This window comes from Harpia harpyja, chromosome Z (genome assembly GCF_026419915.1).
Source record: "Harpia harpyja isolate bHarHar1 chromosome Z, bHarHar1 primary haplotype, whole genome shotgun sequence".
NCBI lineage: Eukaryota > Metazoa > Chordata > Aves > Accipitriformes > Accipitridae > Harpia > Harpia harpyja.
Window position 1 is genome coordinate 116,936,564 of NC_068969.1, and position 27,327 is coordinate 116,963,890.

At 43.6% G+C, this 27,327-nt stretch overlaps 1 long non-coding RNA gene across 2 annotated transcripts; it reads left to right on the forward strand.

Annotated features, from left to right (window-relative positions):
- The first annotated feature begins 168 nt into the window (after nt 1-168).
- Nucleotides 169-25,975, forward strand: LOC128137757 (uncharacterized). 2 transcript variants are annotated; one of them, XR_008233823.1, is made up of 4 exons: nt 169-568; nt 651-804; nt 18,427-18,542; nt 25,112-25,975. It is a non-coding gene; the product is annotated as an uncharacterized LOC128137757 (long non-coding RNA). The 2 variants fall into 2 exon arrangements; XR_008233824.1 differs by lacking the exon at nt 25,112-25,975 and adding an exon at nt 22,831-23,079.
- The last annotated feature ends 1,352 nt before the right edge of the window (nt 25,976-27,327 follow it).

The window sequence follows — 27,327 nt, forward strand, 5'->3', positions numbered from 1 at the left end:
GGCCGGGCCGGGCCGGGCTGGGCCGGGCCCGGCCCAGCCCAGCCCAGCCCCGCCCCCAGCCCGCCGCGCAAGGGAGCGCCAGCACTTCCCGCCTCCCGGCGGCGCCCGGGGAGGCGAGGGGAGGCGGGCAGTGGCGCTTCTGGGTGGAGCGGGCCGGGCCGGGCCGGGCCGGGCCTCCGCCTGCTGCCCCTCCAGCGCGCCGGGGAGGCCGCCGCTCTCCAGCCGGGGCGGGCCGCGCTGCGGAGGTCCGGCGGGAGGGCTCTCCCGTGGGAATGGCGGGGTCCCGGAAAGCCTGAGAGTCGGCGTCTGGGAGGGAGCGGGGCTGCTAGCGGTTCCGAGCAGTCCCGGGTGCGTGTAAGCCACCGGGGGAACGGCGCTGACGAGGCCGTTGCCCGTCCCCTCAGGGCTGCGGCGGTGTGGGAGGCTGTGGGAATGCCCTGCGGGCCGGCGGCATCTCCTCCACTGGCAGCTGGGCCTTCGCAGACCCTGCGGCGGTCGTGCCTTCTCTCTTGTACTGCGGCCTCTTGCACGGTTGCATGCGATTAACAGTCTGCAGAGTGTTTGAAGGGTAAATAATCTGTTCCTTTCCCTCAATATGACTTCCATAGCAAAGATCCCACTTGCACAGGCTCTTATCTGTTCATTTTTAGAATAGTTGGAAATCCTGCAGAAAAAATGATACCGTTTCTCACAACATATGAGACCAACCTTCTTCTGTGGAAGTGAGAAAAGCAAACCTTTGGTGACACTCGTGCCCTTGATTATCCAAGCTGACAGTGGTGAAAAAGAGAGTCATTTATAAAGGTGAGAAGTGTGGATGTTTGTCAGCGTGCAGCATCACAGAGCAGGGGCAGGTGTTAGCTTTGTTTCACTGGAGCGGCAGTCCAGCTGACCAAAGTGTGCCCCTGTTAAGTCGATGACTGAACCAACAGTTAGAACTTCCTTCTTCATTCCTTAATACCATCTATCGCTCTTGTCTTACAGCCTCATTCCAGAAGAAAATAATTATCAGGAGTGGGGGTTTTTTCAGTTTTTTTCCACTCTTGTGTTTGTTCTGTGTTTTCATATCCATTTGTTTCTGATATCCCTTCTTTTCCTCTTACCTAATCTGTGAGTATAAGCAATTTAAGAGTCAGTAAGTAGGTTCAGAGCCTGCTAAAGAAGAGGATGATCTTGGAGTCATTCAGGAGAGCTTTAAGTTCTTTTTTTTTTTAAATGGCACACATCTGCTTCAGCATGGATGAAAGTAAAACCTTGCATATTCACTGGGAAAGTGAATACATTCTCTTTCTCAGTTACACAAAGGATTAAGCAAATATATTGATTGGATGAGACATGCAAGCAAAATATTTCTGAGATAAATTTTAGAAGAACTTATATAAGTGTCTCAAGTATTCTTGATAAGTTAATACTTGTTAACACAGAGAAAGAAGTACTTGATGTTTTGTTTTGTATAGTGTCTTCAATCCAACTATATTCTAAAATATCTCTAAATATTTTAAGAATATCTTTTGGTTTTTTAGAGTACATGTGGGAGATGTTAAGGGAATTGGGAGTCTCTTCTTGGCAGCTAACTAAACACAGAAAACTCAGCTGTTTTTCTGTTCTTTAAAGATCTAGAAAGTAGTGTTTCAGGTAAAATTCTGGAAGACTGGAGCAATACAGTATACTGCAATTACTTCAGGAGCATAAAATGGTGTATGCGTCAGAGATCCAAACAGAGCAGCGTGAAGCCTTATCCTGTCTACTTCATATATTTGGCAGTAATCTTGGAACTTATCATGCCAATAAAATAATTGAACCACACTGAAAGAGACTAGAAAACCGAGAGCAGTAGCCTTGAAACAGATCTCTCTTGCCCACTCACCCACACACATAAGCAGGTCTGAAATTCTGCCACTTAGAGGTACTAGCATAGAAGCAATATATGAGTTAAGAGAACAGACGCTGTACTGCATAACTTTATGTTATATTAAATTGTCTCAACTTACTAGTAGGTAAAATAGAGCATTATGCAGCTACTTTTGCATATATCATACTTTCTATCAACTCTTCTGTCATTTGACTGATTGTGCCCCTTTGTTTTATAGAATGCTTCATAGTTGTTTCATAATTGTCACAGAGCATGCAAAACTCCAGAGTACTTGACAGCAGTCCATAGTCAAGGAACAGGATTTCCCAGATCACCATATGGTTATTTCTTAATTACCATACCATCAAAAAGGAAAACTCCACTTAGTTTGTATAATCACTCGGTACTGAATGGCTCCTCTACACTGTAATAACTCTCAGTTCAGCTACTCATTTCCCTCAGTTGAAGAAGAAGTCATCAAACTGTATGTGCATATGCACACATACAAACTTGCACATGCATAAATATATATTTTAAACGTACATTGGCTAAGTGGCAGGAAGTCTAGGGATATCAAATTTCAAAATATTTGATTTAAAAAGAAGACAGCGAATGACCAGTTTTCTTCATCTCTTCCCTTTGTGGCCCTTGCACTTACACTGTTAAACTCTCATCCCTCTTGGTGCCAAAGAAGTTTGACCCATACATGTGAACGTGTGTGTAACCATGTAGCTATTCTGGGAAGCTCCCCCAGCAGAGCAAACTGCATGAAAAGTCTTCATTAAAGCCCGTGCTGGTTGCAAGGCCTACTGTCAAGATCACTGTGGTCTCACTGAGATAACTTCTATCTCAGAAAATACAATCTCTGCCAGAGATGTCTCTCAGCAGGCTAGTTACACAGGTATACATGGCAGTTTGTATAATGTTCTCTTAACGTGGACCTATTTATCATTGTATCAAGTCTGCAAAGGTGTTGGCACTCCCAATTTTTCTATAGAATGCACAACAGTATGCACGATTTATAGCAGCACAAAGGACTCTTACAAATGCATGTTAGCCATCTTCTTCAACAGCATAAGCTATCAGCAAACTTAGCAAAAGAGGTTTTTGCAGGTTAAGATTGCACACACATGGGAAGGTGGGCCAGTATAACCGTTAGTTGAGGACACGACCCCATCACGTGTCACAGTTCTGGAGTATGGTCATAACCTAAGGTAGGTAGTAAGTGGTTTGTCTATGGTTATACAGTAGATTATTCTCACCTCACTTTTTAGACAGCTACATCTGCAGGGTAGGCATGTACCTTTGCTATGACCATCCTAGGCTCCTTGTATAGCTAGGACAGAGAAGTGAGTACTAAAAAGGGCAAGGGTCAGCTCATCTTCAGTGGATGCCTAAAAAACGTGGAATAAACTACCATAGAAGTACCGGTTTTCTCATACCAGTGGTAAAGCAAACGAGGTCTGAAGCAGGCATCTCTTATCATACGTACCTTCATTTAAGATGAATCTTGCATCAAATGGCTTGGTAGTTGATCGCCCTCCTCTCCTTTTCTCACCATCCTTCAGCAACATCCCCTGTTTCTCTCTGCAGAGTTTCCTGCTTCTTGCAGTCTAGACCCATGGTAAGGAAAGTACTTGTCAGCATTACCTGTATTTGTTCAAACACAAAAAGACTTCATTTTATCCATTAGATGAGCCTTCAGTTCACTTCCAGGCAGCGACGGACACTCCAACAGCCAGGCTTTAATGGTGTACCAGCTTTCTAAAAGGGAATTTTTAATTTGGAGGTGCAAGTACTTGAAGACTTTGCGAAGGAAACACACACGTGTTTCAGTTACTCTCTGTCAGTGGTTATGGTAATGCTTGAAAATAATAGACCAGCGGTCCTGATAAGCTTTTTCTGCATAGCTGTGCAAAGGCAGAACAGAATTCTTCAAAATATTTAGTTTTCTGGAAAAAGGAACATCACAGACTGCTTTTTTTCTATAAGCATTATTCTCATGGCTTTTTCAGACTTTTCTCCTGATTAAAAGTTTTTGTCTATCCAATCCAAGAACAGAAACAAACCTCTATGGATTACACAATCAAAAACGCAACACTCAGCACAGCTAAGGCTTTAAATGTTCAGGATATGGAGTATCACAAACAAGCAAAGTTTCGCTACTTACCCCATACACACTCCCGTTTCCATTCTTAGCCCTATTGCACCTAGAAGAAGAAAGTGGGCCTGTTTCCCGGGCCTGGGTTGCAACAGTCGGTCTGTTTCTAGAAGGACCTGGACAGGCTGGAGAAACGGACCAGCAGGAATCTCGTGAAGTTCAACAAAGAGAAACGCAAAGTCCTGCACCTGGTGAGGAATACTCACATGTAGCAGGAGAGTCTGGGGTGCAACCAGATGGAAAGCAGCTCTGCAGAAAAGGACCTTGGGGTCCTGGTGGACAACACATTGGACATGAAACAGCAATCGCACCCTTGTGGCAAAGGTGTCCAACAGCATCCTGGGCAGTATTAGGAGAGTGTCACTAGCAGGTCGAGGGAGGTGGTCTTTTCTCTCTACCATGTAAATAATTTACATTCTTTCTTCCTAGATTAAACAGGATAGTGCTCTTGCAATCTGTGGCTTGCAGATCCTTATGCTTTAGTTGGATCACTAGCAGACTCCTTAAAACTCAGAGGGAAAGAGTTCTTACGATTAACAACTGGCAAAATGTAGTTCTTAACATTAATTACAGGATTAACCTACTTACTTTTGGATGGAAAGCTCCCAACAACTTTCCAACGTCAATACTTAGCAGCAACATAAAAAATTACCATGGATCAGAGCACGCTTCCACTAAAATCTGTGGAATTTTTGCTATTGACTTGAAGCCAGCAGTGAACCATAGTTGCATGTTTTACAAAACTGAAATATTCCATCATAGAATCATCATAGAAGCATTTAGGTTGGAAAAGACCCTTAAGATCATTGAGTCCAACCGTAAACCTAACACTACCATGTCTACCACTAAACCATGTCCCTAAGCGCCACATCTACACATCTTTTAAACACCTCCAGGGATGGGGACTCAACCATTTCCCTGGGCAGCCTGTTCCAATGCCTGACAACACTTTTGGTGAAGAAATTTTTCCTAATATCCAATCTAGACCTCCCCAACACAACTTGAGGCCGTTTCCTCTCGTCCTATCACTTGTTACTTGGGAAAAGAGACCGACCCCCACCTCGCTACAACCTCCTTTCAGGTAGTTGTAGAGGGCAATAATGTCTCCCTTGAGCCTCCTTTTCTCCAGACTAAACAACCCCAGTTCCCTCAGCCGCTCATCAAAAGACTTGTTCTCTAGACCCTTCACCAGCTTCGTTGCTGTTTGTTGGACGTGCTCCAGCACCAAAATGTCTTTCCTGCAGTGAGGGGCCCGAAACTGAACACAGTACTTGAGGTGTGGCCTCACCAGTGCCGAGTACGGGGGGACAATCACTGCCCTAGTCCTGCTGGCCACACGATTTCTGATACAAGCCAGGATGCTGTTGATCTTCCTGGGCACACTGCTGACTCATATTCAGCCAGCTGACAACCAACACCCCCAGGTCCTTTTCCGCCGGGCAGCTTTCCAGCCCCTCTTCCCCAAGCCTGTAGCGCTGCATGGGGTTGTTGTGACCCAAATGCAGGACCCGTCACTTGGCCTTGTAGAACCTCATACAGCTGGCCTTGGCCCATTGATCCAGCCTGTCCAGATCCCTCTGTAGAGCCTTCTTACCCTCCAGCAGATCAATCCTCCCTCCCAACTCGGTGTTGTCTGCAAACTTACTGAGGGTGCACTTGATCCCCTCGTCCAGACCATTGATAAAGATATTAAACAGAACTGGCCCCGGTACTGAGTGCTGGGGAACACCACTTGTGACCGGCCGCCAACTGGTTTTAACTCCATTCACCACCACTCTTTGGGCCTGGCCATCCAGCCAGTTTTTTAGCCAGCGAAGAGTATGCCTGTCCAAACCATGAGCAGCCAGTTTCTCCAGGAGAATGCTTTGGGAAATGGTGTCAAAGGCTTTACTAAAGTCCAGGTAAACAACATCCACAGCCTTTCCCTCATCCACTAAGTGGGTCATCTTGTCATAGAAGAAGATTAGGTTAGTCAAGCAGGACCTTTACAGGCAGGATCATCACAGCTATGTGATCTGTTTCAGCCTTGAAACAAGGCAAATGCCTCAAACCTCTGGGCAAGCTTGCTCTGGTGTTTGAAGGCGTCATAATGGCTATAGTGGAGCTGACCAAAAGCTCAAGCTTCAGGTAAGTTTCTTAGTGGAAACTGCTGACAAAGACACATTCACAATTATGTGCTGGACTAAGAACTGGAACAGCTTCAGTGCCAGGACACAGCCCTTGCCATTCCCTGCTGGAGCAGCGGTGATCACAAAAGATCTAGAGAAACTCTGTGAAGTAGCTGTGGGTTGAAACACCACAACAAGATTCCCCAGAGCTTATCTGCCATACCCTACAGTCTAGGACACGACATTGGTAGAGAGTCTATTGGTCACTATAAAACCCCTAAAACTCTTTCTGTATGTGAGTTACATGGCTTACTGAGGTAGCTGAAGGATCTTGCTGACTGCCTACCTAGATCCCTCAAGCACTCTATGTTTGTTTTGTTATTCTTTCTTTTCTGAACTATTCTGTTCAGTTTTGCCACAGGAAACTGAGAAGTTTTTCCGTTGCAACCCAGAGTTGAAACTATTCCTATATATCTTCTTATTTACCTTTTGTTAGGATCCTGATGTGGAGCATGCTATAGACTATAAGGCATTATTGTACAACTATTTTTTTGTCTTGTTCCAAGATAGAGATCAAAAGGATATAAAACAAAGAAATAAACCAGGGACAAAGACTGAATAGCTCAAGAGCAGCTGGAGACAAATCTCAAGTGTTTGGGATCTCCAGAATTTGTTTTCAAACTGATTATTTTCCTTCTTCATTCCATGTAACAATGTCAATCTAATGGTACAACAAAGTCAGGTTTTTTGGAAGAGGTCTCTCATTCAGATACCTTCGTTCCCCTGTTGGTTTTGCTATGAGAGAAACTAATCACAGCTTGCTGCAACCTAGTAGCTTAGCATTCTTTTAGACAGTAGAATATTCTCTCTTTCTACTCCTCCTCTCCTCTTGCCTACACAAAGGAAGAGTAGAGGACACATCACTAGACTGATAAAGATAATTGTCTCTTTCCTTTGTCCCCAGGGGAATCTGTGTCAGGCCTCTCTCTGGCCACCAGACTCTGTGATCTCCATTTCTCTCTGTCTTTTCAGCAACCTTCTAATTTTTGCGGGGTCTGATTTCTTATGGTAGTTGTGAGGTTCCCACAATGAATATGAAGATCAGGCCCATGTTTCTGAACTGACCCTTCTCCAAAGTGTACGCTTTGGAAGAAGGAAGCTCATTTCCTTGTTCCTAGTGTTATAGGGGGCTGGAAGGGAGGGAGCACGTGACTGAACATCAGTAATCCTGTTTTCCATCCCTGTAATTCCCCATACCTTGAATGTAGAGACTGAAGTAAAGGAAGGGTGGATATCTGGAGTCGATATCTTAAAATGCTTTCTACATTCTTATGAAAATCAAAACTGTTGGAAAAAAAATTTGAAATGCTTGGAAAGAACCCTCCCACCCCCAAATGTCATAAGGCTCACCAGTCCTGATAATAAGGTGGTTTTTTCAGTGAAGATGAGATGTATGAAGTCTAATAGGGAGGGAGAACGGGTGTATGCATATTTGTGTGTGTATGCTCACATGAAAACCTAGGTGGCTTTCAAGAATTTGGATGGCATCCAAAGATTTTATCATGGTTACTTGGCTGTATTAGCAGTTGTGCATGGAGGATTTTTAAAACCTCGTTTGAAAATGGAAACTCACTCCTTTAAAAGTCTTCTTTCCAGGCATGGAAAGCTGCCCTACAATCCACTGTGACACACAGGAAAACATCGAGAGACTCCTGAATTAAGAAATTAGCGGTTGAGACAGGGAGCTGTCCCTTCAATTTGTTTTGACTACATGAGCTCGCTATAGGAAACAAAAAATGTTTCCTATTTGCAAGAACTTTGTTTAATTCTGTCCTGAAAATTATATTTTAATTCAATTACAGTAACAGGGAAATGATGGTTCAGCAAAGAGAGATCAGAAAATGGCCTATTGGCCTGAAACCTACTTGGATTAGTAGGGACTGACAGCTTTCTCTATTCAAGAAAATATTTGCCACCATCAGTCCAGTTACCAATGGATAGATGCTCACTCAGAAAAGCATAATCATATTTGCTGGAAGTTTCAGCAGAAACACCAAAGAACATGTGATATGTTCTTGCTTAGTGCTTGCTAACCTCTCACACATCTAGGATGCATCTTCACAAGATACTTCCTTGGGCAGGGATCCATTGGCAGGATGATAAATTCTGTATCATCATAATGAATTAAATACCTTAACTGTCTCAAATCCTGCCAAGCAATAGATGGTATTGTTTCTCTGTCATTGTTCTTAGAAAAATGCCATCATATTTTCCAGAGGTCTCAGCAGGGAAGTCAAAGACCGTGTGGGTATACAGTACCTATGAATCTATCCTTCAGCCTTCAACAGTGTGAGCATTTGGGCATGCTAAAGAGACCACATTGGAGGGGGGGCAGGAGAAAGAAAAGGGAGAAAACAAATGAGGCCACGGTGAAGTCTTTCTAAAAAGTGTTGGGAGAATCATGCTTATCATGCTAATAAGCTTCTGAGGTATCTTGTGTTGAACTTAGGAATTCTGAGCAGAAATGCAGGTGACTATATCTGTAACTAAAGTGTAAAATACAAATATGTCTTATACCAAGAGAAGTCTGCAGTACAACTGGTAGACTGCACTTACCTGTCTAGTCTCTTCCCATCTTAATGATTAGTCCGTGAGTTTTATGTATATCCATGAAAGCAAGCATTTGTACACAGACCCAAATTATTTTACGTTTCACAATAGATAGGGGCAAGCTGAAACAGACTGTGATTTTTGCATTGGCTGTGCTTAAATTTATGTGTTGTGAATGAAAGGCCGTGTGGAAAGAAACTGTGACTAGCTAGGAGAAACCCATAATTGCTAAATGAGGTATTAGACTCCTGGTGAAAGTGCAACATCAGTAATGATACAGATGTTGACATCTCCAGAACACAGGACCCAGGGATTCTTATCACTAACGATAATGTTCAGAAGCACGAACTTTTGGAAGGCCTAAAGAAGACGGCTGCTTGTTCCAGGACTGGTGTTTTTGCCAACCTCAAGCTGCCTTTCCTCCTTTTCTGTGACATCTATATGGGAAAATGGATCTGCAAGGCCCCAAGTGTTCTACTGCTCAGTAGAGAGGCAGTATGTATGTCAGATGGGAAAGGACCATTAAATCATGTTGTTCCAGTGAGCTTTGTGAAACTGAGGCATTCCGCTAGCTTACTGACACAGAGCGCTGTTCCCTGGAAACCTGCACAAGAAGGGGTATTTCCGCAAGGCAACTGTGGTAAACAGCTGACCTGGCACATTCACCCAAATACACAGGGTGAAGAGGAACCACAAAGATAGGCGCAGATAGACAGCACAGACTGCATTTGTCTGAAGGGCACATTTCTATTATCGTCACATGGTGATTAAGGATCTTTCTCTGCTGGGGTCTTGCCCGCAGGACCGATTGCAAGCTTAATACAGACTACCTTAAAAGCAGCAAAGTAGACAGTACTGTGTCTTCAGAGCAGACTGAGATTCAGAGCATTTCCCAGAGCACATTGAGAGGTGAGAGATAAAGTACCGACATATCTATAGACTATTTCCAGAAATATGACAGTGCCCCACATGTAAGGTATTAAAGAGAGCAATTATGGATTTAGATAACAGTATAAAACCAATTCAAAATTTACCTCATGTGCTATGTCAATGAAAGATGGTGGACATGTAAGCAACTTGTAAGTGCTGCTTTTGAATGACTCGGTGTTGGTCTGTCAAGATAGATGTATGCCCTGTCAACCGGGTATGTAACACCAGAGTGCCTCCTCTGTGAAAGTCACCCTCAGAGCACCTCTGCAAATAAGATCATGCGGTTAAGTCCAGCTTTGACTGAGGCAGAGGCATTGAGGGCTGGGCCAGCCACAGACAGTAAGGAGAGATAAATTGCAGCAGTCCCATTTTTGGCTCTACCGAGGAGATGCTTCAGCCTGGGCTATGTTCTCCAGCTGGGACACAAGGGGGTTTGGTTTTGTTTTTTTCTGAGACCATGTGATAGCATTTTTGCCTTAGCACAGTTTTATAAAGCCGCTCACGTAAGCAAAAGACTCTCTCTCCTTTAAGTAATGTTCCACTGGAAACAATGGAGAGGAGAACCACTGGGCGTCCTAGAGACCATCACCTTTTCTTACAATTTCCATTTATCAAGTCAGTGAAGGAAAGGTGTATTTTCAGAAATTGTAAGCAATATTTTCACAAACCAATGCCATTTCATCTCTACTCTCTAGACATCTGGAAGTAATAAAGTAATTTTTCGTTTTGACTGAAGAGTTCCTTAAAATGTACCACAATTTTGAAGAGACAATTAATATTTTGACCCCTGTTATTGTTTTCTTAATTTCCCTGTCGCAGCCTTGAGGATTCTCCCTTGTTCGTCCTCCTAGTCCAGAAATCTGTGTATGAAGTGTGTTACTTAATTTCAATTACAATGTTAATTACAGAAGACAAGTGGTTACTGAATCTTGCACCATAATTAATCAACCTGATATTTACTTACTACATTGTTCATACTGGATTAAGCTGTAGCTGGACAAGCAGGGCAAGGAAAGTGAGTGACAGGAGCATTATCATGGCACGCTGCCTCCCATTGGGAAAGTTCATCTTCCTTCTGAAAGAGACGCCTTCAGGGATCATGTAATTTGAATTCCCTGTGAATTTAGTGTCATCTTAGCTTGACCAGCTCTGGAAGAACATATTAACCTCCTCTTGTGATTTTCAGAAAACCATTCTAATTTAGCAAGTAATTAAGGGTCACATGTAGGATAAAGAGCTAGATAAGCTTGGATTACGCACAGGAAGCTTTGTTTCCAAGGCAACGCTAGCAGAGGGGGTGTTAATGCTGAGGTCAGTCAGTTAATGAACTGGGAATGGTTACTGGCTGCAAAAATGTATTAGAACTGGGGAAATAAAACTAACAATTGCATTACCATTTAATGATTTGATGATAGAAAACAAATGCCTACAAAGCTAGTTATCACTGAAAATACTGGAGACAAAGGTTACAGGCAGTGGGACCATTCTGCTATGTGAGGTCATGAGAAGTCCAAAACAATGACGCTTGACAAACCTCATTTTTTTTTTTTAAGCTAAAATTACTTCAGTCATCATTCATGGATTTCACAGCTTCTCAGTGTGAAGCTGTCAATGTTTGCGTAAGCTGCCGTTGCTAACACATGCAACTCTGTGCTGGACGTTCATTTCTTCCTGAGGTTAGTCCTGACGGAGGTTACTACCTGTGTAACACTGTCAGAATGAAATCAGCCTGATGGATTTAGCACACTGAAAAGCAAGACACTAGGCTTCCAAGAGCTCAGGATGTAACACACCCTTTCTCAGGGCTGTAGGCTCTGGGAACTAATCTCATGGAAGATTTGACAGGGCAAACACACAAACATTATGGACACAGCTAAAATGTCCAAGCAGCTCATACGTAGCAAACATAAGCTGATTTATTAAAACATGTTAATATTTTAAAAATGGAACCTTACATGGTTGGGGTTTTTTCTCTGCAAATCTCATAACCTTAATTTTGAGGCTTTACAAACAATGTGTAGGCTCAGTCTCCATGCACTCTTCCTGATAATCAGCAGGCTTTGACAAATAAAAGTTGTGCTCCCGTAACTCCATGACGACATATTGCTGGTGCCAGGAAGAACTTCTTTGTTTTTCTTCCTACTATGTTTAAAAACTCCCAGATGCACACCTCCAAACTGGAGGTCTACACTAACAAGTTTCAGAGCTAATCAAAGGAGGTGCAGCTCTGATTGACTTATCCAGAAGTCATACCTGATTTTTCAGGGGCTTGAATTTATCTCTAAGATGTCTGACTAACTGTAAGCCTGTGCAGCTTGCAGAGTTGGATGTAAATTTTTAATTTGTTTTCAATACTTTTGACTAATCCGTCTCTGAAGATAGCTAAGCCAAGGGAGCAATGACCTATGTACAAACACGGCAATAGACTTAGGGGAAGCAAAATGTTTTCAACTGGAGGTAATCAAAGCATTTCAAAACAGGATTTCTGCGGAAAAAAACGTTATATTGTCAAAATTGAGTATTTTTTTAAGGTGATTTAATTCAGCTGTAGTTTGGATGATGGGAAGAATATTCTGACTTATTTCATTAGATGGCAAAACATCTTTTATCGTAGCACTGGAACATTTCGAAATGGGATATTTTGACTTTTATATGTTTCATTTTGATACAATATTATCTATATGTGTAGGATTTTAATGTCATTTATTAACTAAAGGAACATTCAGTATTTTTAACCTCATGAAAACAAAGCAATTTTTTTCTTTTTAATTCCAGAGAAATTTTCCGATTTCTGTCTAACTTAAAATTAATCCCCCTTATGTCAGAAATTCCTTTTCTCACCAGCTTTTATTCCTATAAAAATATACAAAAATTCCAGTGACAGAGCCTTTTTAACAAGCAAGTAAGTTAAGATTTTCTGTTAATATGCAGGCATTGCATAATGTAAGAAACATTGGGAATCAGATTATTGTGCTATAAAGCAGCATTACAGAAGAGTACAAAGAGTAGGAATGAACCATTAGATATTACATTTTTTCTCAGTTCACTTGTACCATAGCTATCCCTTGTGATCTGAGAGAGAAAGAATTACACAGGTGTTTTTCAAAGCTTTCTTTAAAACAAACAAGCATTCTCTACTTTTTGCTACAATCAGATGACATTAATGTCATACAATATACTATAAGAGTTGGGTCATTCCTGCGTCTGGAATACAAGTACCTCTAACTTCGTGCCATGCTTTTTGGAAATGTATATCCATTGTGGATATATGAATTAGGACAATTTTTTATGCCACCTTATCTCTTTTTTTTTTTTATGTGCAGCTTTGGCATAAAAGCAGGCCATTTTGTGTTAGATCACCTCTCCTTGCGCTGGGGGAATTTAGACACTCTGGTCTCTCAAACATGCACTATAGAACTTTCAATAAAAATAAGACTGTGCTGAAGGTGAGCTGACAACCTGTGACGACAGCTGTTTGGAACAGTTTGAGGCAGCAGCTGGCCTAAATGAGTCTGTAGCACCTTTTGGAATGAGGAGACATCTGGAAAACACAACCTGTCAGGAAAAGCAGACTTCTTACATCAGCAGAGATTAGATGAAGGAAAGCACAGCACAGCCATTCAAAAGTAAAACTTACTGTTACCCACCCCTCTTCCCCCCCCCCCCCCCAAAAAACCCCCAGAAGGTAATTTACCTTCTGTGTCCAGAGGTAGCTGGAAAAAAATGTAATGACCTTAGGTAAGTAATGGGTTTAAACAGTGGTAAGGAGAATTTATGCAAAATATTAGTAGATATTTTGCATTTGTTCCAACTGCTAACTACCTGGAGAGACTGCTGACAAGGCCGTAGCATCTCTGCACAAACTTTTTTAGGAGCAGCTTCTGCGCTGCTGTGTCTGCCTCATGCTGGGCTGGACAGATCATCTCTCAGAATTTCTTCTTTCCTTCCCAGTTGCTTCCCGTGATAGCTGTTGCTCTGCTTTATTCTTCATATTTCACACTTCCAGGCTAAAGAAGTCACAATAGTATTTAATTCCTCAAGTGTTTTTACCACTACAGTTAAAGGACTTGAGCAGTGTTGGAAGTAATAATTTGTCTGCATGTGAAAATGTTGTACGGATAGGGACGGAGAACATCATTTTTCTGGTTATTTTGATTGCAAAGAATCAAAAGTAACTGTAAAAGTCTTAACTAAATCAACAAAAAGTTCATCCGGAGCTTGGAAAACCCAACGATCATGCTAGGTCTGTGGTTCCCCCCGTCTGGACTAACACCAAAGTTTCTAGAACTAAGTATCCTGATTCAAACAGTACAATGAGGCTGTTTTGTCGCAAAAAATATTCTGTGGCGTACCTCTTGGCTGTGAATTGTCTCCAGCACATTGTAGTGGTGTGTGATAATCTATTGCAGATCACTGCTGAGCAATCCCAAGTAAAGCTTTCAGCTGTCCCAGAAATTGCTTGGACGTTCTCTGGTATGAATTTATCTTGGTATGTAACAAATAAAAATAACCTGCCTGACTTAACAGAGCTCGGGCTGGATAGTAATTTTGGTACCTATCTTCTACAAGTCTAATCAGTGTATCTAGGCAGTCTCGGAGTCCTAATACCACTGGAAAATTTAGGTAGTCCTGTGAGGAGCAACAAGTTCGACTCAATGATCCTTATGGGTGCCTTCCAACTTGAGATATTCTATGATTCATCCTCTGTATCATACTTACCTCCTTTTATGCTTTACTCAGCTCTAGGGCTGCGGAGTGACAACATTTGGCCAGCTCTTCCCTGATTTTATTGAGCATTTTAAAAATTGAACATCCTCATTTTCCTTTTTAGTGAGAGACCCCCTCCTAACACGCCCTTCTGTGGCTCTGAATGGTTATTTTTGGGTTGAATTTTATCAAAATGAACAACTGACCTATTCATGTTTATCTCAAGCAGGGATGAGCTGAAGAGATTTAAAAACATCTGAACTTCTTTGAACACTAGAAGTTGTCAAATTTAGAATCTTTTCAATCAAATGACCTGGAAGTGAACCATGAAAAACATGGAAGCATCCCTGGCTTTGAACTTTGGCTTCTTGAGTGCAGCCTTTGGGTGAACTGCTCATGTGATCCTCAGCACAGCGCTGCTTGAACCACCCAATTTTCTCGCTGCTACCTCTCTTCTGTCTGTGTGACGAATCCCTTTCACTTGTCCAATGTCTACCCCAGACTTTGAGCCTCGCCTCTGCTACACTTCTGTTCTCTCATTTGTTTTATCTCACGTCCCTTCTTTTTCTTGTTTTCTTTCTCCGGTATATTTATCTGCCTCCTGACAATAGGCCTTCCCTCAGCAGCTGGACATGTTTTCAGATACTTCATTGTTTCTCTAATGCAATACAACTGCCAGTCTCAATGGGGAGGACAATATAAGGAGTGATCCCTAAAGCATCAGCTGATGGATGGAGAACCATCCAGATCATTTTCAACGCAAGCATGTGCACTGCACACTTTTCCCCTTTAATTTCTGTATGTAAGCAGGAAGGAGTTATCAGTGATTTTGGTACCCAAAGGAATAACTATTCAGCTAAAAGCCCCGTTTAATTTAGTTTTATTGAGAATAGCACTCTGAACTAGAAGGAAGAAATGTGCAGAATTCAGGGGAAAACAAACATTCACACACAGAGACACACTAATGCCATCCTGGTCAACCGACTGGCCAGGTCCAAGGACCTAGGATGTCAGGGCTCCCAACACCGGAAAACACACAGCACGGCCAACTGGGCTGCCCCGGCCTCCGCCGTTGCTACACTGGGTCACCACACGAATCCCCATGGGAGGATTCCAGAGCCCATCCCCAACTGTCCTTGGCCAGCCACACTTGTACACCCTACTCCTGCTCAGCTGAGGCCGCTTGGACTGAGGCTGTATTTTTCCTGATTGCATTCAAAACCCCTATCTTCCATTTGCAGCTGATTCCCACTGACCTTGGCTGTGTCTCCCTCATCTTTCGTCAGTCACACTGAAAGCTACAAAGCCTGTTTCAGCCTACATGGCTACTACTTCAGTGTGGGTCCAAACAGTTTGTATTTTTAGCATCCAGTATTACCTAAAGGGTGGAGAGATTTCTTAGTTCTTTCAGCATTAAAAAAAAGAGGTCATGTGCATTTCCCAACATTGCACTTTTATTCTGTTAGCTAGAATCATCTTAGTGAAGATAACTGATCTTGCATCACAGGAGCCCTTCTCGCCTTTCTCTGAGATACTGCTTGCTTTTTCTAGAGTACTAAGCTTGTGACTAGTGGTGCATGCAGTACCCCAGAGAATCAGATCCCTGAGCTGTCAAGTGTATTCCTCGTTACTAGTATGCCCATTAGTTTCCAGTCATCACAGACCAAAGGAGTAGGCTCTAACAGCAGCACCCTGCCTGATGCTATACTTTAACTCTGGAAAAGGTAGTAGCGCATATGTGAGCACTTCATCAGCTTGTGAGATACAGCCCCAGTGGGCATAGCCAACAAGTACAAACAGAAGATGGAGCCTGAAAAATCAGGTGTCTTTTGCTTTGTGCACTTTACTGACAGTACGCCATTTCTTTTGCTCTCATCAATTTCAGGCAACCCAATTCATATGCCTTCCTTTAAAGCCAGTGAATCCGGCTCACCGTATTACCATTGCCATCAGTCCTGTAGCTTTCCCAATTGCTCGCTGTGCCTGTGGTGTCTCAGGCCACAGCACGCTGCACGCAGCTTGTGGGCCTAACTCACCAACAGCCTCTGTCCTGGGCAACCTACACAGAGGAGGGGTTTGAAAGGACAGGAGTAAAAACCTGCCCACCCTTCCCTAGGAAGGATTGTTTCCAACCTTTGTGTATTTTTGGAGCCTTCTGTGATACTTTTAAGGTACTTCCTTTGGAAACAGCAGTTTTTCACTTTCAAAGATTGCCTGGTATATGTGAGAGTCCTTTGCTGTTACCCCTTGTGCCTTTTCTCTTCACATGAAGTTCGTAAACAGTTTTTACTTCTTTTTGAGAGGACTTAGCTATTAAACATTAGCCCAAGTGAATTTGTGCTGAACTAACATTTCCAGAGTGATCGATATCGAGGAAGAGCTGTTTTCAGACTCTGTGGGACAAAGCAGCAGGAAAGAGGACACGGAAAGGCAGGGAGGTTTCGCTTACCTGCCTCCCCTCTGCTGCTTGCTTTCTCTGGGGACGTTATTGATGGCAGCAGTGGTGGGCAAGTGGCTTCGAAGCTTCCCACTTTCCACACGAGGTGCTGTGCCACTGTACTGAGCGTACGCTGCCATCTGCTACCTCTCATGCGGGGATAGCTGCCAAATTCCCTCCAAGGTCAAAGATGAGCTTTATTGTCCATTGATGGTAGGAGCCACTGGCTCAGGCTCACAGGTGAGATGGCCTGAAAATGCATTCAGGAACGATTCCCAGAAGGAATCAAAAGATGCTTCTGCTCTAGCAGGTGCAACACTAATTACAAATGTGATTTTACCTTTGCCACATGACATCTACTCCATGCACTTTGCAACCAGTAAGCTATTCGCCACTTCTGCAGGAAAAGATAAAAGTTTCCAGATCCAAACCTACCAACAACAGGAGGTGGTTTAAGGCACTCATTAGCAGCAGCTGATGAGATATGCCATCCCATGGGCTCACGTAAGTGGTTCCTACCTTTCCCACCCCTTAGGTGTGGTAGGGCTGCATTCATCCTCTGCATGTGCCCCCAAGCCACAGTTGATGAAGCAGCAGCCAGAGCAATGAAGCTACCACTCAGCGGGACTGGGAACACTAGAAGCTGGGGAAGGACCCCATCCCTCTTGCCTCTTTGTTCCTTAAGAATAGGATCACCTTCACCTTCAGAAAATGAAGGTCATTCCTATTTAAATTGGTGCACAATTGGTCATGCTCATTAGGAAGGGAGGGGGCCTGGGAAGCATCCTTCCCAACAGCAGCAAGGCAAAAAGTAAACTGGAGGAGGAAGCGGAAAGAGGGTAGAACATGTTTAAGGATTACATCTTGGCATGCACAGCATGCAATTTCACAACTCATGTCACACTGGCTTGTGGTAAACCAGGAGCTATTAATCCCATGGGAAACAAAGGAAACCCGAGGGACTACCTCCTGCAAGCATTCTGTGAGAACACAGCAGGCAGCAGTGACGAGAGCGCAGATCTCTGTGGGCACAATCATACCTGCCTTGGAAAACACATGAAGATTTTCAAGTGCATGAATCGCAAAAGAAAAAAAAAAAGATATTTGCTCAATTAGCCTTAAGAGATCCAGGCTTTTTTTCAGCTCTGCATCTTTTGGGACTTCTTAAAGTAAGGAGCTCTGCTTTGTTGCCTATTTTATAGATGGATGGCTCCAGGAACACATGTTTAGAGGAATTAATTGTAACTTTGTTCACTAGGAAGTGTCTTTCTATCAGCCAGCAAGAAATCCCTCGTTTTCATGACAACCGAAAGAAAAGCGAGTGAGCCTGCATTAGAGTGAAAAGAATCCGGTTTAGAATGTGAATAGGGGTACAAATTACCAAGCATAAACACATACCCAAGTAACTGGCTGTTTGCAAACTAATTGGTTTTTCTAACTGCGGTTCTACGCAGGCAAAAAAGAAAAAAAAAAAGAAGTGAGGAAAGGGGAGACCCTGACTGTTTATTTCTCTTCAGCATAAATAGATCATCTGAGTTGTTTTAACAAAAGGTGCATTGTTTTCTTGAGCTGACTGTAGGTTTTATAGTTTCAACTCCACTTTCCTCTTTTTGTCCAGTAGGAAACTGCTCAGCAGAGGAGTTTTGAAGGATTTAGAGAATTGCCTGGTGGTACTGAGCCCATGACAGAGAGGACAAACTTGTCATCGTTGGGCAGCCTCTCCCTGGAGCCACAAAGGTATCACCTACTTGTAAAAAATGCAGCCTCGCAGCTACTGAAAAAGCATTCTATGCCCACATGTCTGTGTAAACTATATATAAACAAATTTGGAAATGGCAGGAGACTGTGTTTAACATAGGCATTTGCAGTGTCATTTTCAAAAAGCTTGCAGGATTGTTTTTGTGTATTGCCAGGCAACATCAGCAATAGACAGGTACTTCTTGTACTCTCCTTTAGGACTCAGAATACTTTCAGTAACGGGGAACTTCAGAATTGGTCTAGAAATGCAAGAGGCAGTATCAACCCACCTACAGAATACGTGTAAACTGCAGAGTACCTAATGTTACTCAAAACGTTTTTTAGGAAATGCATACGGGTATGGCAAAACTAGGACCTCTGGATCCATTTGTAGTAGCAACAGGTTTAACACTATATACTCTAATCACAATTAGAGTAGTATTAGTATATTGCACAATTAGTATATTGCCAGCACAATTTGCATAAAGCTGGCAAAAAAATTTAAAAAAGGTAAACCCCCTCAGAGCCTTTAAAAAAAAAAATCTTTTTTCTTTTCTTCGTGGGGTTCAAAATATTCAGGGTATTTCCGTATCCGAGTTGTTTTTGAAAACGTTGTCAAACTTATTAATTACATACCCAAATTAAGTAACTATATTAAGAATATTTTCAAACCACAAAATTACCAAAAGACTAAGCATTTAAACATTTTTAAAGGTAACACTTTACAGATTTATTTTTTAATACACGCCCATTTGTTGAAAATAAGGTCATTGAGAAGTGTCCCCCAATACCTGTTACTGCTTTCACGTAAATCATGGCAGTACGTTACAGTGAGCAAGGTGACAGGAATTCAGTGACAAAAGGCCTCGTTACTGGTTTCAGTGCTAATTGCAGACAGGGATAGAGGGGCCAGTGAAGCGCTCTGTGCCAGCCTCTCCTGTGGGCCGCAGGGCCAAGGGCCACAATCCAGCCAACAGCTCCTGTCAGAGTGAGGTATGCTGCTCCAGCCGCGGTGTTCAAACCAGCTCCCTTCCAAGGCCCATTTCCGTGCGGTTTGACAAGCTGCAAAGACAGAGCGAAGCCTGCCTGGCCGTGGTGGGAGGGCAGGGTAGACATCTGCTGCCACGGGCACGCTCGCCCCAAAGCAAGGGCGTTTCTCCCGCTAAAGGGGTGGCATTGGCTGCAGGTAACAGCTGTTAAACATGACATGGGTGCTTGGGCTATTGCTAACCTGCTTGTACCTCAATTTCAAAGCAAATATACTAAATTACTTTGAACTAGAAACCTTTCCAGCCTAGTCTGATCTGCAAGGCTGTGGTTTTGCGGGGTGCCGCCGGCAGGGGCAGAGCTGGCACACATTGCCGCCACCTCAGTGTCATCTGTCCCGTGGCTGCCATGCCACATCCACCGCAGCTTGTCAGGGCGTGTGGCGGGCGGCTTAGCGAGGCCCAGCTGTCACACCCAGAAAATGCCGGCATTTCCCTGGGCTGCAAAGGGGGCCATGGCAAGCAGCTCGCCTGTGAGCGGCAAAGTGGGGTGAGATGAATTCAACCCACTAGCCTGCGTTTTTCTGAGGCAGATGTAAACCTCGCCTCAGCAACCTCTATGAGAGGGTAAAAACCACCTCCAGGGCAGTCCTCACTGGATGGCCCTTTGCAGTCACAGGGGCCTGCATCTGGCCACGCCAGCTCTGCACCCCATGCTGGGCACCCGCCACCAGGCTCCACGCCTGCCACTGCCCAGGCGGTGACCAGGCGATTCCCCCACAGGCAGCGTCCCAGCGATGGAGGGTTGGGTTGGCAGCACGGTGTGCAGGCACCGTTTCCCTGCTCAGCTGGGGTGCTGGGGCAGCCAGGGGCAGGGGTCCTGGGGCGCAGGGTGGAGCATCACACTGCACGGTGTGGCACGGCATGGGGCTTGTAAGTAATCCTGCCAGGTACCGGTGTGCTCCGGCACACCTCTGAGGTGCCAGGGATGCCAGCCAAAGTGGTGGGCATTTATTTATTCCTGGTATTACCCCTTTTCTCACAAAACTCACATTCTCACAGCCATTTACCTAAATTCAGTCATTTCCCTTCACGTTTTTGTTTATACCAACAGGAAGGCATGCCTATATATGTGTTTGCGTACACATTCGTATGGGGGGGGGGGTTGGTTTACGTTTGATTTTTTTGGGGGGGTGTTGGTTTTTTGTGTGGGCGGTTTTTTTTTTGGTTTTTTTTTTTTTTTTTTGCTAAGCCCTCATTAACTCCACTCACGCTGTCTTACTCTGTTTGCCAGTGCTTAAGTAGTGCTTTTTTAAAAAAGCAACCAATTAGCACCTCATCAGCTCCAATTAGAGGAGACAAAAGCAGTGTAAAGATAACTCAATGAGAGGGGGTGGCACAACATCATGTAATCACTTAAGACAGCGGTGAGCATTCACTGTGCTGGCTGTGCCGGGCCTATTCACCTTTTTTCCTTCTCTCTGGATGCATTTAAGACTTTTTTTTTTTTTTTTTTTTTTTTTTTTTCTGGGAAGCCGGGCCTCCCAGGAGTCTCAGAGTCTCTCATTCAGGGCTACCTGTTTACAGCTCACAGAACAGAAGGACCTAAACAATCCTATATTGTACGCCTAGTGCTTCCTTAAACTTAGGCCTCCACAATGGCATGTTTTCAGAAGCTGGGCAGAATAAGTTAAAGGCTGGCTTTATACTCATTAAGTGTTCTGCTTGTACTGTCTTCTAATTACATGGCAGGGCAACAATGTATTTTTTTTTTTTCAATGGAGTTCTTTGGAGCAGTTAATTTGGTGCCTGTACTAAATGCCCCAAAACATTAATTAGTGTGGAAGGAACCCTAATTTCCTCAGCGGCTTTCCTCTCCATTTACTTCCCTTGTTTTCACATAGGCTTGGATGAGCCTCTATAATGAAATTACCTCATTAATGCCTTTATTCTTGCAGAGTAACTCATTCAAGATCTACCATTTAGTTTTAATTTAATGCTGTCAAAAGCAAAAGGTGCATTCATGTCTTTGATTAGTGCATTTTTTTCTCTCTAAAGAGTGGACAGATTTAAATTATTAAGATGGCAAGTAGTGAGTTATAATTGGATACAAGCAGCACTTCAGTGAATATTAAATGCTTTCAAAGCCTGGCCTATGTGGTCTGCTGACTATTAACTGTGTCCAGTGAGTTATTCTGTGGGTTTTGAATTAACGGCACCTTAGCTACTGTGAAGCAAATTAAGCTTAATTTTGTTTATAAAAACCGGTGAAGTTGCGTTTATCAACGTGACATTTAGTTGTAGCAGAGTCCAGTTTTCCCCATTATCCTATACCGATCTCATCGCTTGGTTAGTATTGCTGACAAGGTCTCATCCTGTACTTCACAGTCATGTGAAGTCTCGCTGGAGACTTGCCTATATATGGCCAGTAGGATAAGGCCTTTTATTAGCAAGAACTACTGAGTTCTAAATATCGTCAAACAGAAACCACCTTAGCCATGTTTGACCATGCTGATTATTTGCTTGCAGAGTACAGTGGCACAAAGTATGTCTACTGTTAACGGTGAACGCACAGTTACAAACTGTTTTGATACCAGCAACCAAGCAGGCAGGATTTAACATCTGATCCTTGATCTTTAATTCTGTCTCCTCCCTCCTTTAATTTACAACTCATGACACAAAATGTCTGAGATGCATCAGAGAAACATGTATGTCAGCAGACTTAAGCAACCTCTAGTCTGCTCGGCATGTGCATATTATAGTTTATTGTGTGGCTGCAGTGCTACCAGAGGTCAAAAATCAGAGTCACATACATGGGGACAGGACCTCTGGAGGGCTCTAGTGTGGCCACCTGCTCAAAGCAGGCACAGTCACATCAGCTTGCTCACAGACTTGTCCAGTTGTCCAGAGCCTTTAAGTTTTGAGCATCTCCAAGGAGGGAGATCCCACAACCTCTCTGGGCCTCTGTTCCAGTGTTTGCCCAACTCCATAGTGATGTTTTCCTTACATAATTATAAGGAAATTTATTATATTTTTAATGCAAGCATTAAATATGATACGATAACTTGATATGATAATGTTTTATAAATAATATAAAATATAACTTTATTAGAATGCATTACATACTATATTTATTACAAATATATATTTATTGTATGTTATATATGATACTTGTACAATATACTGTAAAATTATTATATTATTATTTTATTTTATTATTTAAATAATACAGTATATTTGTATTATATAAATTTATTATAAGAGCATGTAGGTTACCTTTCTCAGGTTACCTTTCCCTACAGAGTATGTATATTCAGGTCTCACCTTGCATGGAGTGAGGAGGTGGCTGGGATGGCTGTTGGTGGCTGAGGAAAGACCCTTTCAAGGAGAAAGGGGAAGAAATGGTTCTTGCTATCCACTTCTTTCCCTCTGAAACATGGCATTATGCAGAAAAAGAGCCAGAGAGAGCAGACAAGACCCTCAGGCTTGGAGCTAGAGCTGTGTTTGGTCTCTGCTCCAAGAACTGTCCCTGTATTTTATGCTTGTATGTTTATTTAATAAAATAATTTAGTACTAGGAACACAGACAAGGAACCAGGAGTCCTCTCTCCAAGGTGAGTGTCCTTGCCGCAGGGTACCATGATCATAGGAGTCACCTGAAGAGCTCAGCTTCTGCCCCTTCTACTCTGGGGAGTATCAGATACGGAAAGCAACTAGGGAGTATGTTCACCAAAAGAGCAAGTTGTATGTGGTGAACCCAGGGGTAAAACTGAGTAGCTACAGATAGTGGCTCAGTGAAAAACTGGCCTTAGTCTGAGTGCTGATCCCAAGCTTTATTTGCCACAGCCTGAAGACACTGTAGGATGCACGGACGTAACCTCTGATGGGTTCCTGCACCTATGCTCAGGCAGAAGGCTTAGGCAGATGAAAGGAACCACAATGTCTGAGCAACAAGAATCACAACCAAAAAAACACAAGGATCAACTGAAGTGACAGTTCAAAGACATTTTCATTCCTCAGTGAGTATGGAAAAAAAAGAAACAGCAGAATCCGGCTGGGTATATGGGGCGGACATAAGGAGAGAAATGAGGGAAAGGTGTACGTAAGGTTAAAGGCCTGCAGAGCTCTCAGGCAATGGGCTGGGCACAAGGGTCTCAGGGAAAGCTTGTGCTGCCCAAGACAGACCAAAACACAGGAGGGTCGGCCTGGCTCTGTCTTTGGTGGCCCACAGCAGACACACTTTGAGGGAAGAGTGCAGGCAGTGCTTCAGACGTGCTGTGTTTGGCAGCAGTGGCACACTCGTTGACAGTTGCCATTTGCTCCCACCTTTGTGGCATTAAACGGATTGTGGGATCAGGCAATGAGTTAGGTTAAAAATAGCGCCCCTCGCTCCCCGCTTCGTTGACAGGTTAATTTTAAGTTCCTTGTTGGAGTTCATGGCACTGTCCCCCACATCCATCTACTGGCACTGCTGGGCAGGAGGAAGCAGAAATAGCAGCAGAGAAGGATGAGACAGGCTGAACCTGTCTTAGCGATTGATGGAAATGCTAGTCTCTTCTCGAGTAAGAGACAGTTTAAAGCAAATTGTAAGGAAGGACACACACCTGAGGAGCATGTCTTTGCCACCCATTTATCAAAAAGGGTTCTTAACATAGGCAGTCAGTTGCAAATCGGAGAACTAACTACTCGCTGATGAACGATTACTGGTCGGAGCTCTTACCCTCCGGGGAGAGTACTTGTTAAACTAACATAGCCCGTACAGATGAGACCGCAGTGCGAGAGTGCCCCCTTTTGCTTTAATGAGACTTTCAGAGCTGTAAGGGAATCAAACACAGAAGAAAGGCTTCACAGCATTGAAAGGTGACTTTTACAGTGGGAAATGTGGCATGTAATAGGGGAGGCTGAAGAAGCCAGGAGGGTGAGTTACAAAGTACTGTTAGGGGAAGAATAGCACAAGGAAAATCAAGAGACACGTGCAACCGTAGGGCAGAAAAGTGAGCAGGCAGAATCTCTTTCTGCATTACTCTTTCTGGACAGAAAAATGGCCAAAGTGTAGTATCAGCAGGCTTAAGGGTAATGCATCGCTCAGGCATAGCAAAGAGTCTGAGAAAAGATGAAAGATCTCTGTCGCATAGCATAAGCACACAAGAAATACCACTGGGTCTGATGAAGCTAGGCACTGTGTCTGATGGGACTAACTGGCAGTTCTGCCTATGGGAGCACATAGGCCTAGCCTAGCTGCTCTCTACAGCCTGGTCCCCTGTCTTCCCCATCCTCCCCATCCTCTAGATTAAGGTGTCAGGGAGTGGAGAGGGCTGGCTGCTCCCTTTGGGAAGGGAGCAAGGAGCTGTGGGGACAGTGTAGGACAGTGGGGATCCTATCACTGAGATATCCCATCACTGAGGTGGGTACTGGGAGTTAAATACAAGACCAATTTCTCTACAGTCCTCAGGAAAGAGGACAAAAATCAAACATTCAGAATGAATGAATAATGTGTCTGTGTGCAGCCTGCACTTCACTCTCTGGATCACAAGAATCATCTTACTTGGATACACTTACCTACCTCTCTCTGCCTTCCACTTAGATGATGCCCTTAAAGGCTTCTAAAGTCAGCTCAAGTCCTGCCCTGGCAGAATCTTTCCTTCTGTCTGCTGGAACCCTGGATGTGATCTACGCTGCATACTTCATGTGGTCCCTGCACTGGTGAATTCCTTTGTATGACCTGGGGTTATATGCAGAATACCTGGTCAAGTCTTTTATTCAGTTTGATAAAAAGAGCCCTGACACAGCCAAGCATTTAGCTGAATGAGCATTTCATTATGAATAGCACAAATATTTGAATTCAAGTATATGTCAACAGCCATCGATTGAAACCTTCATAATGACTGCCTGTGGAAACTAAAGGTAGATGAAAGAAGAGGAGAAGATTCTTTGTAGGGCTAAGTTAGGGTACCAAGACAACCCTGCTTCCTGTGAGCAGATCAGCTATGTTCTGCAGGAAGCCAGCAATGTGCAGACACTAGTATTCTGCTTAGCCCCTGCATCACAGTAACAGTAAGGTGGTTATGGTGAAAGCAGGCTGAAAATTCACATCACCTACTAAAAGGTGGTCACGTAAAAGAACGTGGTCTAACTGCCCAGAACTGGTGGGCTGAGTGACTGCAGGAGAAGAAAGCTAGTGATTAATGCAATGCTTTGGTGAAAAGGGTTTATGTTCCACTCAGATCTGTGGTTTATGTATTTGCATGTGAAATACAAGGGGGTTAATAGAAGCAGCAAGTAAAATCAGTCATTTTCCTAACAGACAGCAGCAGTGAGACTTCAGGAAACTAGCAAGCTATAGGGTGATAATTCCTGTTTCGAAAATACTCAATGCATATTGGTTTTGAAAATCTTCATCAGGGAGCCAGAGCAACACCAATAAAGAAAAGAAAATGAGCAGAGGAAAGCTACCTGATTCAGCTGTCACATGGGGTTATCACTTTGTGGTAAAAGAACTAAGTGACTTAAAGGAACAGGGAATAAACAGTGTCAGTATCTTAACTGTAAAGTAAAAAAGGTGAATATATATGTAGGCAAAACACCTCTCCCTCACAGATGCATAAGTTAGGCTTCAGTGATGGAAGAAGGCACATTTTTAACAAATTGTCTGCATAAATGTATCTCTCACTTAAGATGCTATTAGCTGTCTGTTGGTGGTAGGAGATGAAGTGTCTGTTGCACTTTTGTTCCCGATACTGTTATTTTAAACACTGAGAAACACTGAAAAGAGCAAGATACAAGATCTAATTTACAGCAGTTGCAGCCACTGAAGTTGTATTCAGCACTTTAACATGAGGGTGGCCCTTGTGCCCCAGAGCAGTGTGTTAAAGCAAAGCACGGTCAGCTATCCCTAAGAGGGTAATGGAAGCCCTCAACCAAAACCTATGGACAAAGACCGTTCAGAAATAAAAAGTGCTTATCTGCATATTGGGAAACTTAACTGTGTTCACATATCTGTCCCTCAGGGACCAGGCCTACATTTCTGAGCAACCTGGTCTAGTGGAAGAAGGTGTCCCTGCCCATGGCATGGGGGTTGGAACTAGATGATCTTTAAGGTCCCTTCCAACCCAAGCCATTCCGTGATTCTATAATGATTCCGATTCCCAGCAATACTGACATCTTAGGACTGTAGCAAACACCCACAAGCATACATTTAAGTGGTTTAGCCCGCACGACCACCTCAAATTTCCTCTGCTCCTCTGCTCATTTAGCTTGGAAACACCACGCGTAAGTTTCCACTTGCCTGCTTTCACCAGCACAACATTGGGCAAAAAGTCTCTGAGCAAAATGATAATCCCAATGAGGTCAGTGCCTTTTGTGGCTCCAGGACTGTGGCCAGCAGCACAAATCTCTTTCCTGGTTAAAGGCCTGGCAGTCCTTTCTACCCCAAGCCATGGGGTGGGGTGCAAATGGCAAACCTTCTGGAGGGAGTCACAAACACCTAGGTTAATTCCCAGGTGTCAGGGAGTTGCTGAACTGTTGCAGCTCCATGACCCTGGGTCCAGCTAGTAGTGGGGCTGGGCATGTGTTCCCAGGCACATGCAAACATGCAAATACAACATATATATGCCAGCCACACAGATCAACACGGGCAGCAACATTGAGCACTCACAAAAACACAAAGAGAACTAATGGCCTCATCCTGTTCCCCTCTGGCTGATCAGGATGCGGGCCCGTTAGCAGGAAATATATAGCATATGTAGAAGGTGAGTCCCTCCAGTGGCTGGGCTTAGACACTCAGTCTGTCCTGTATTTGGA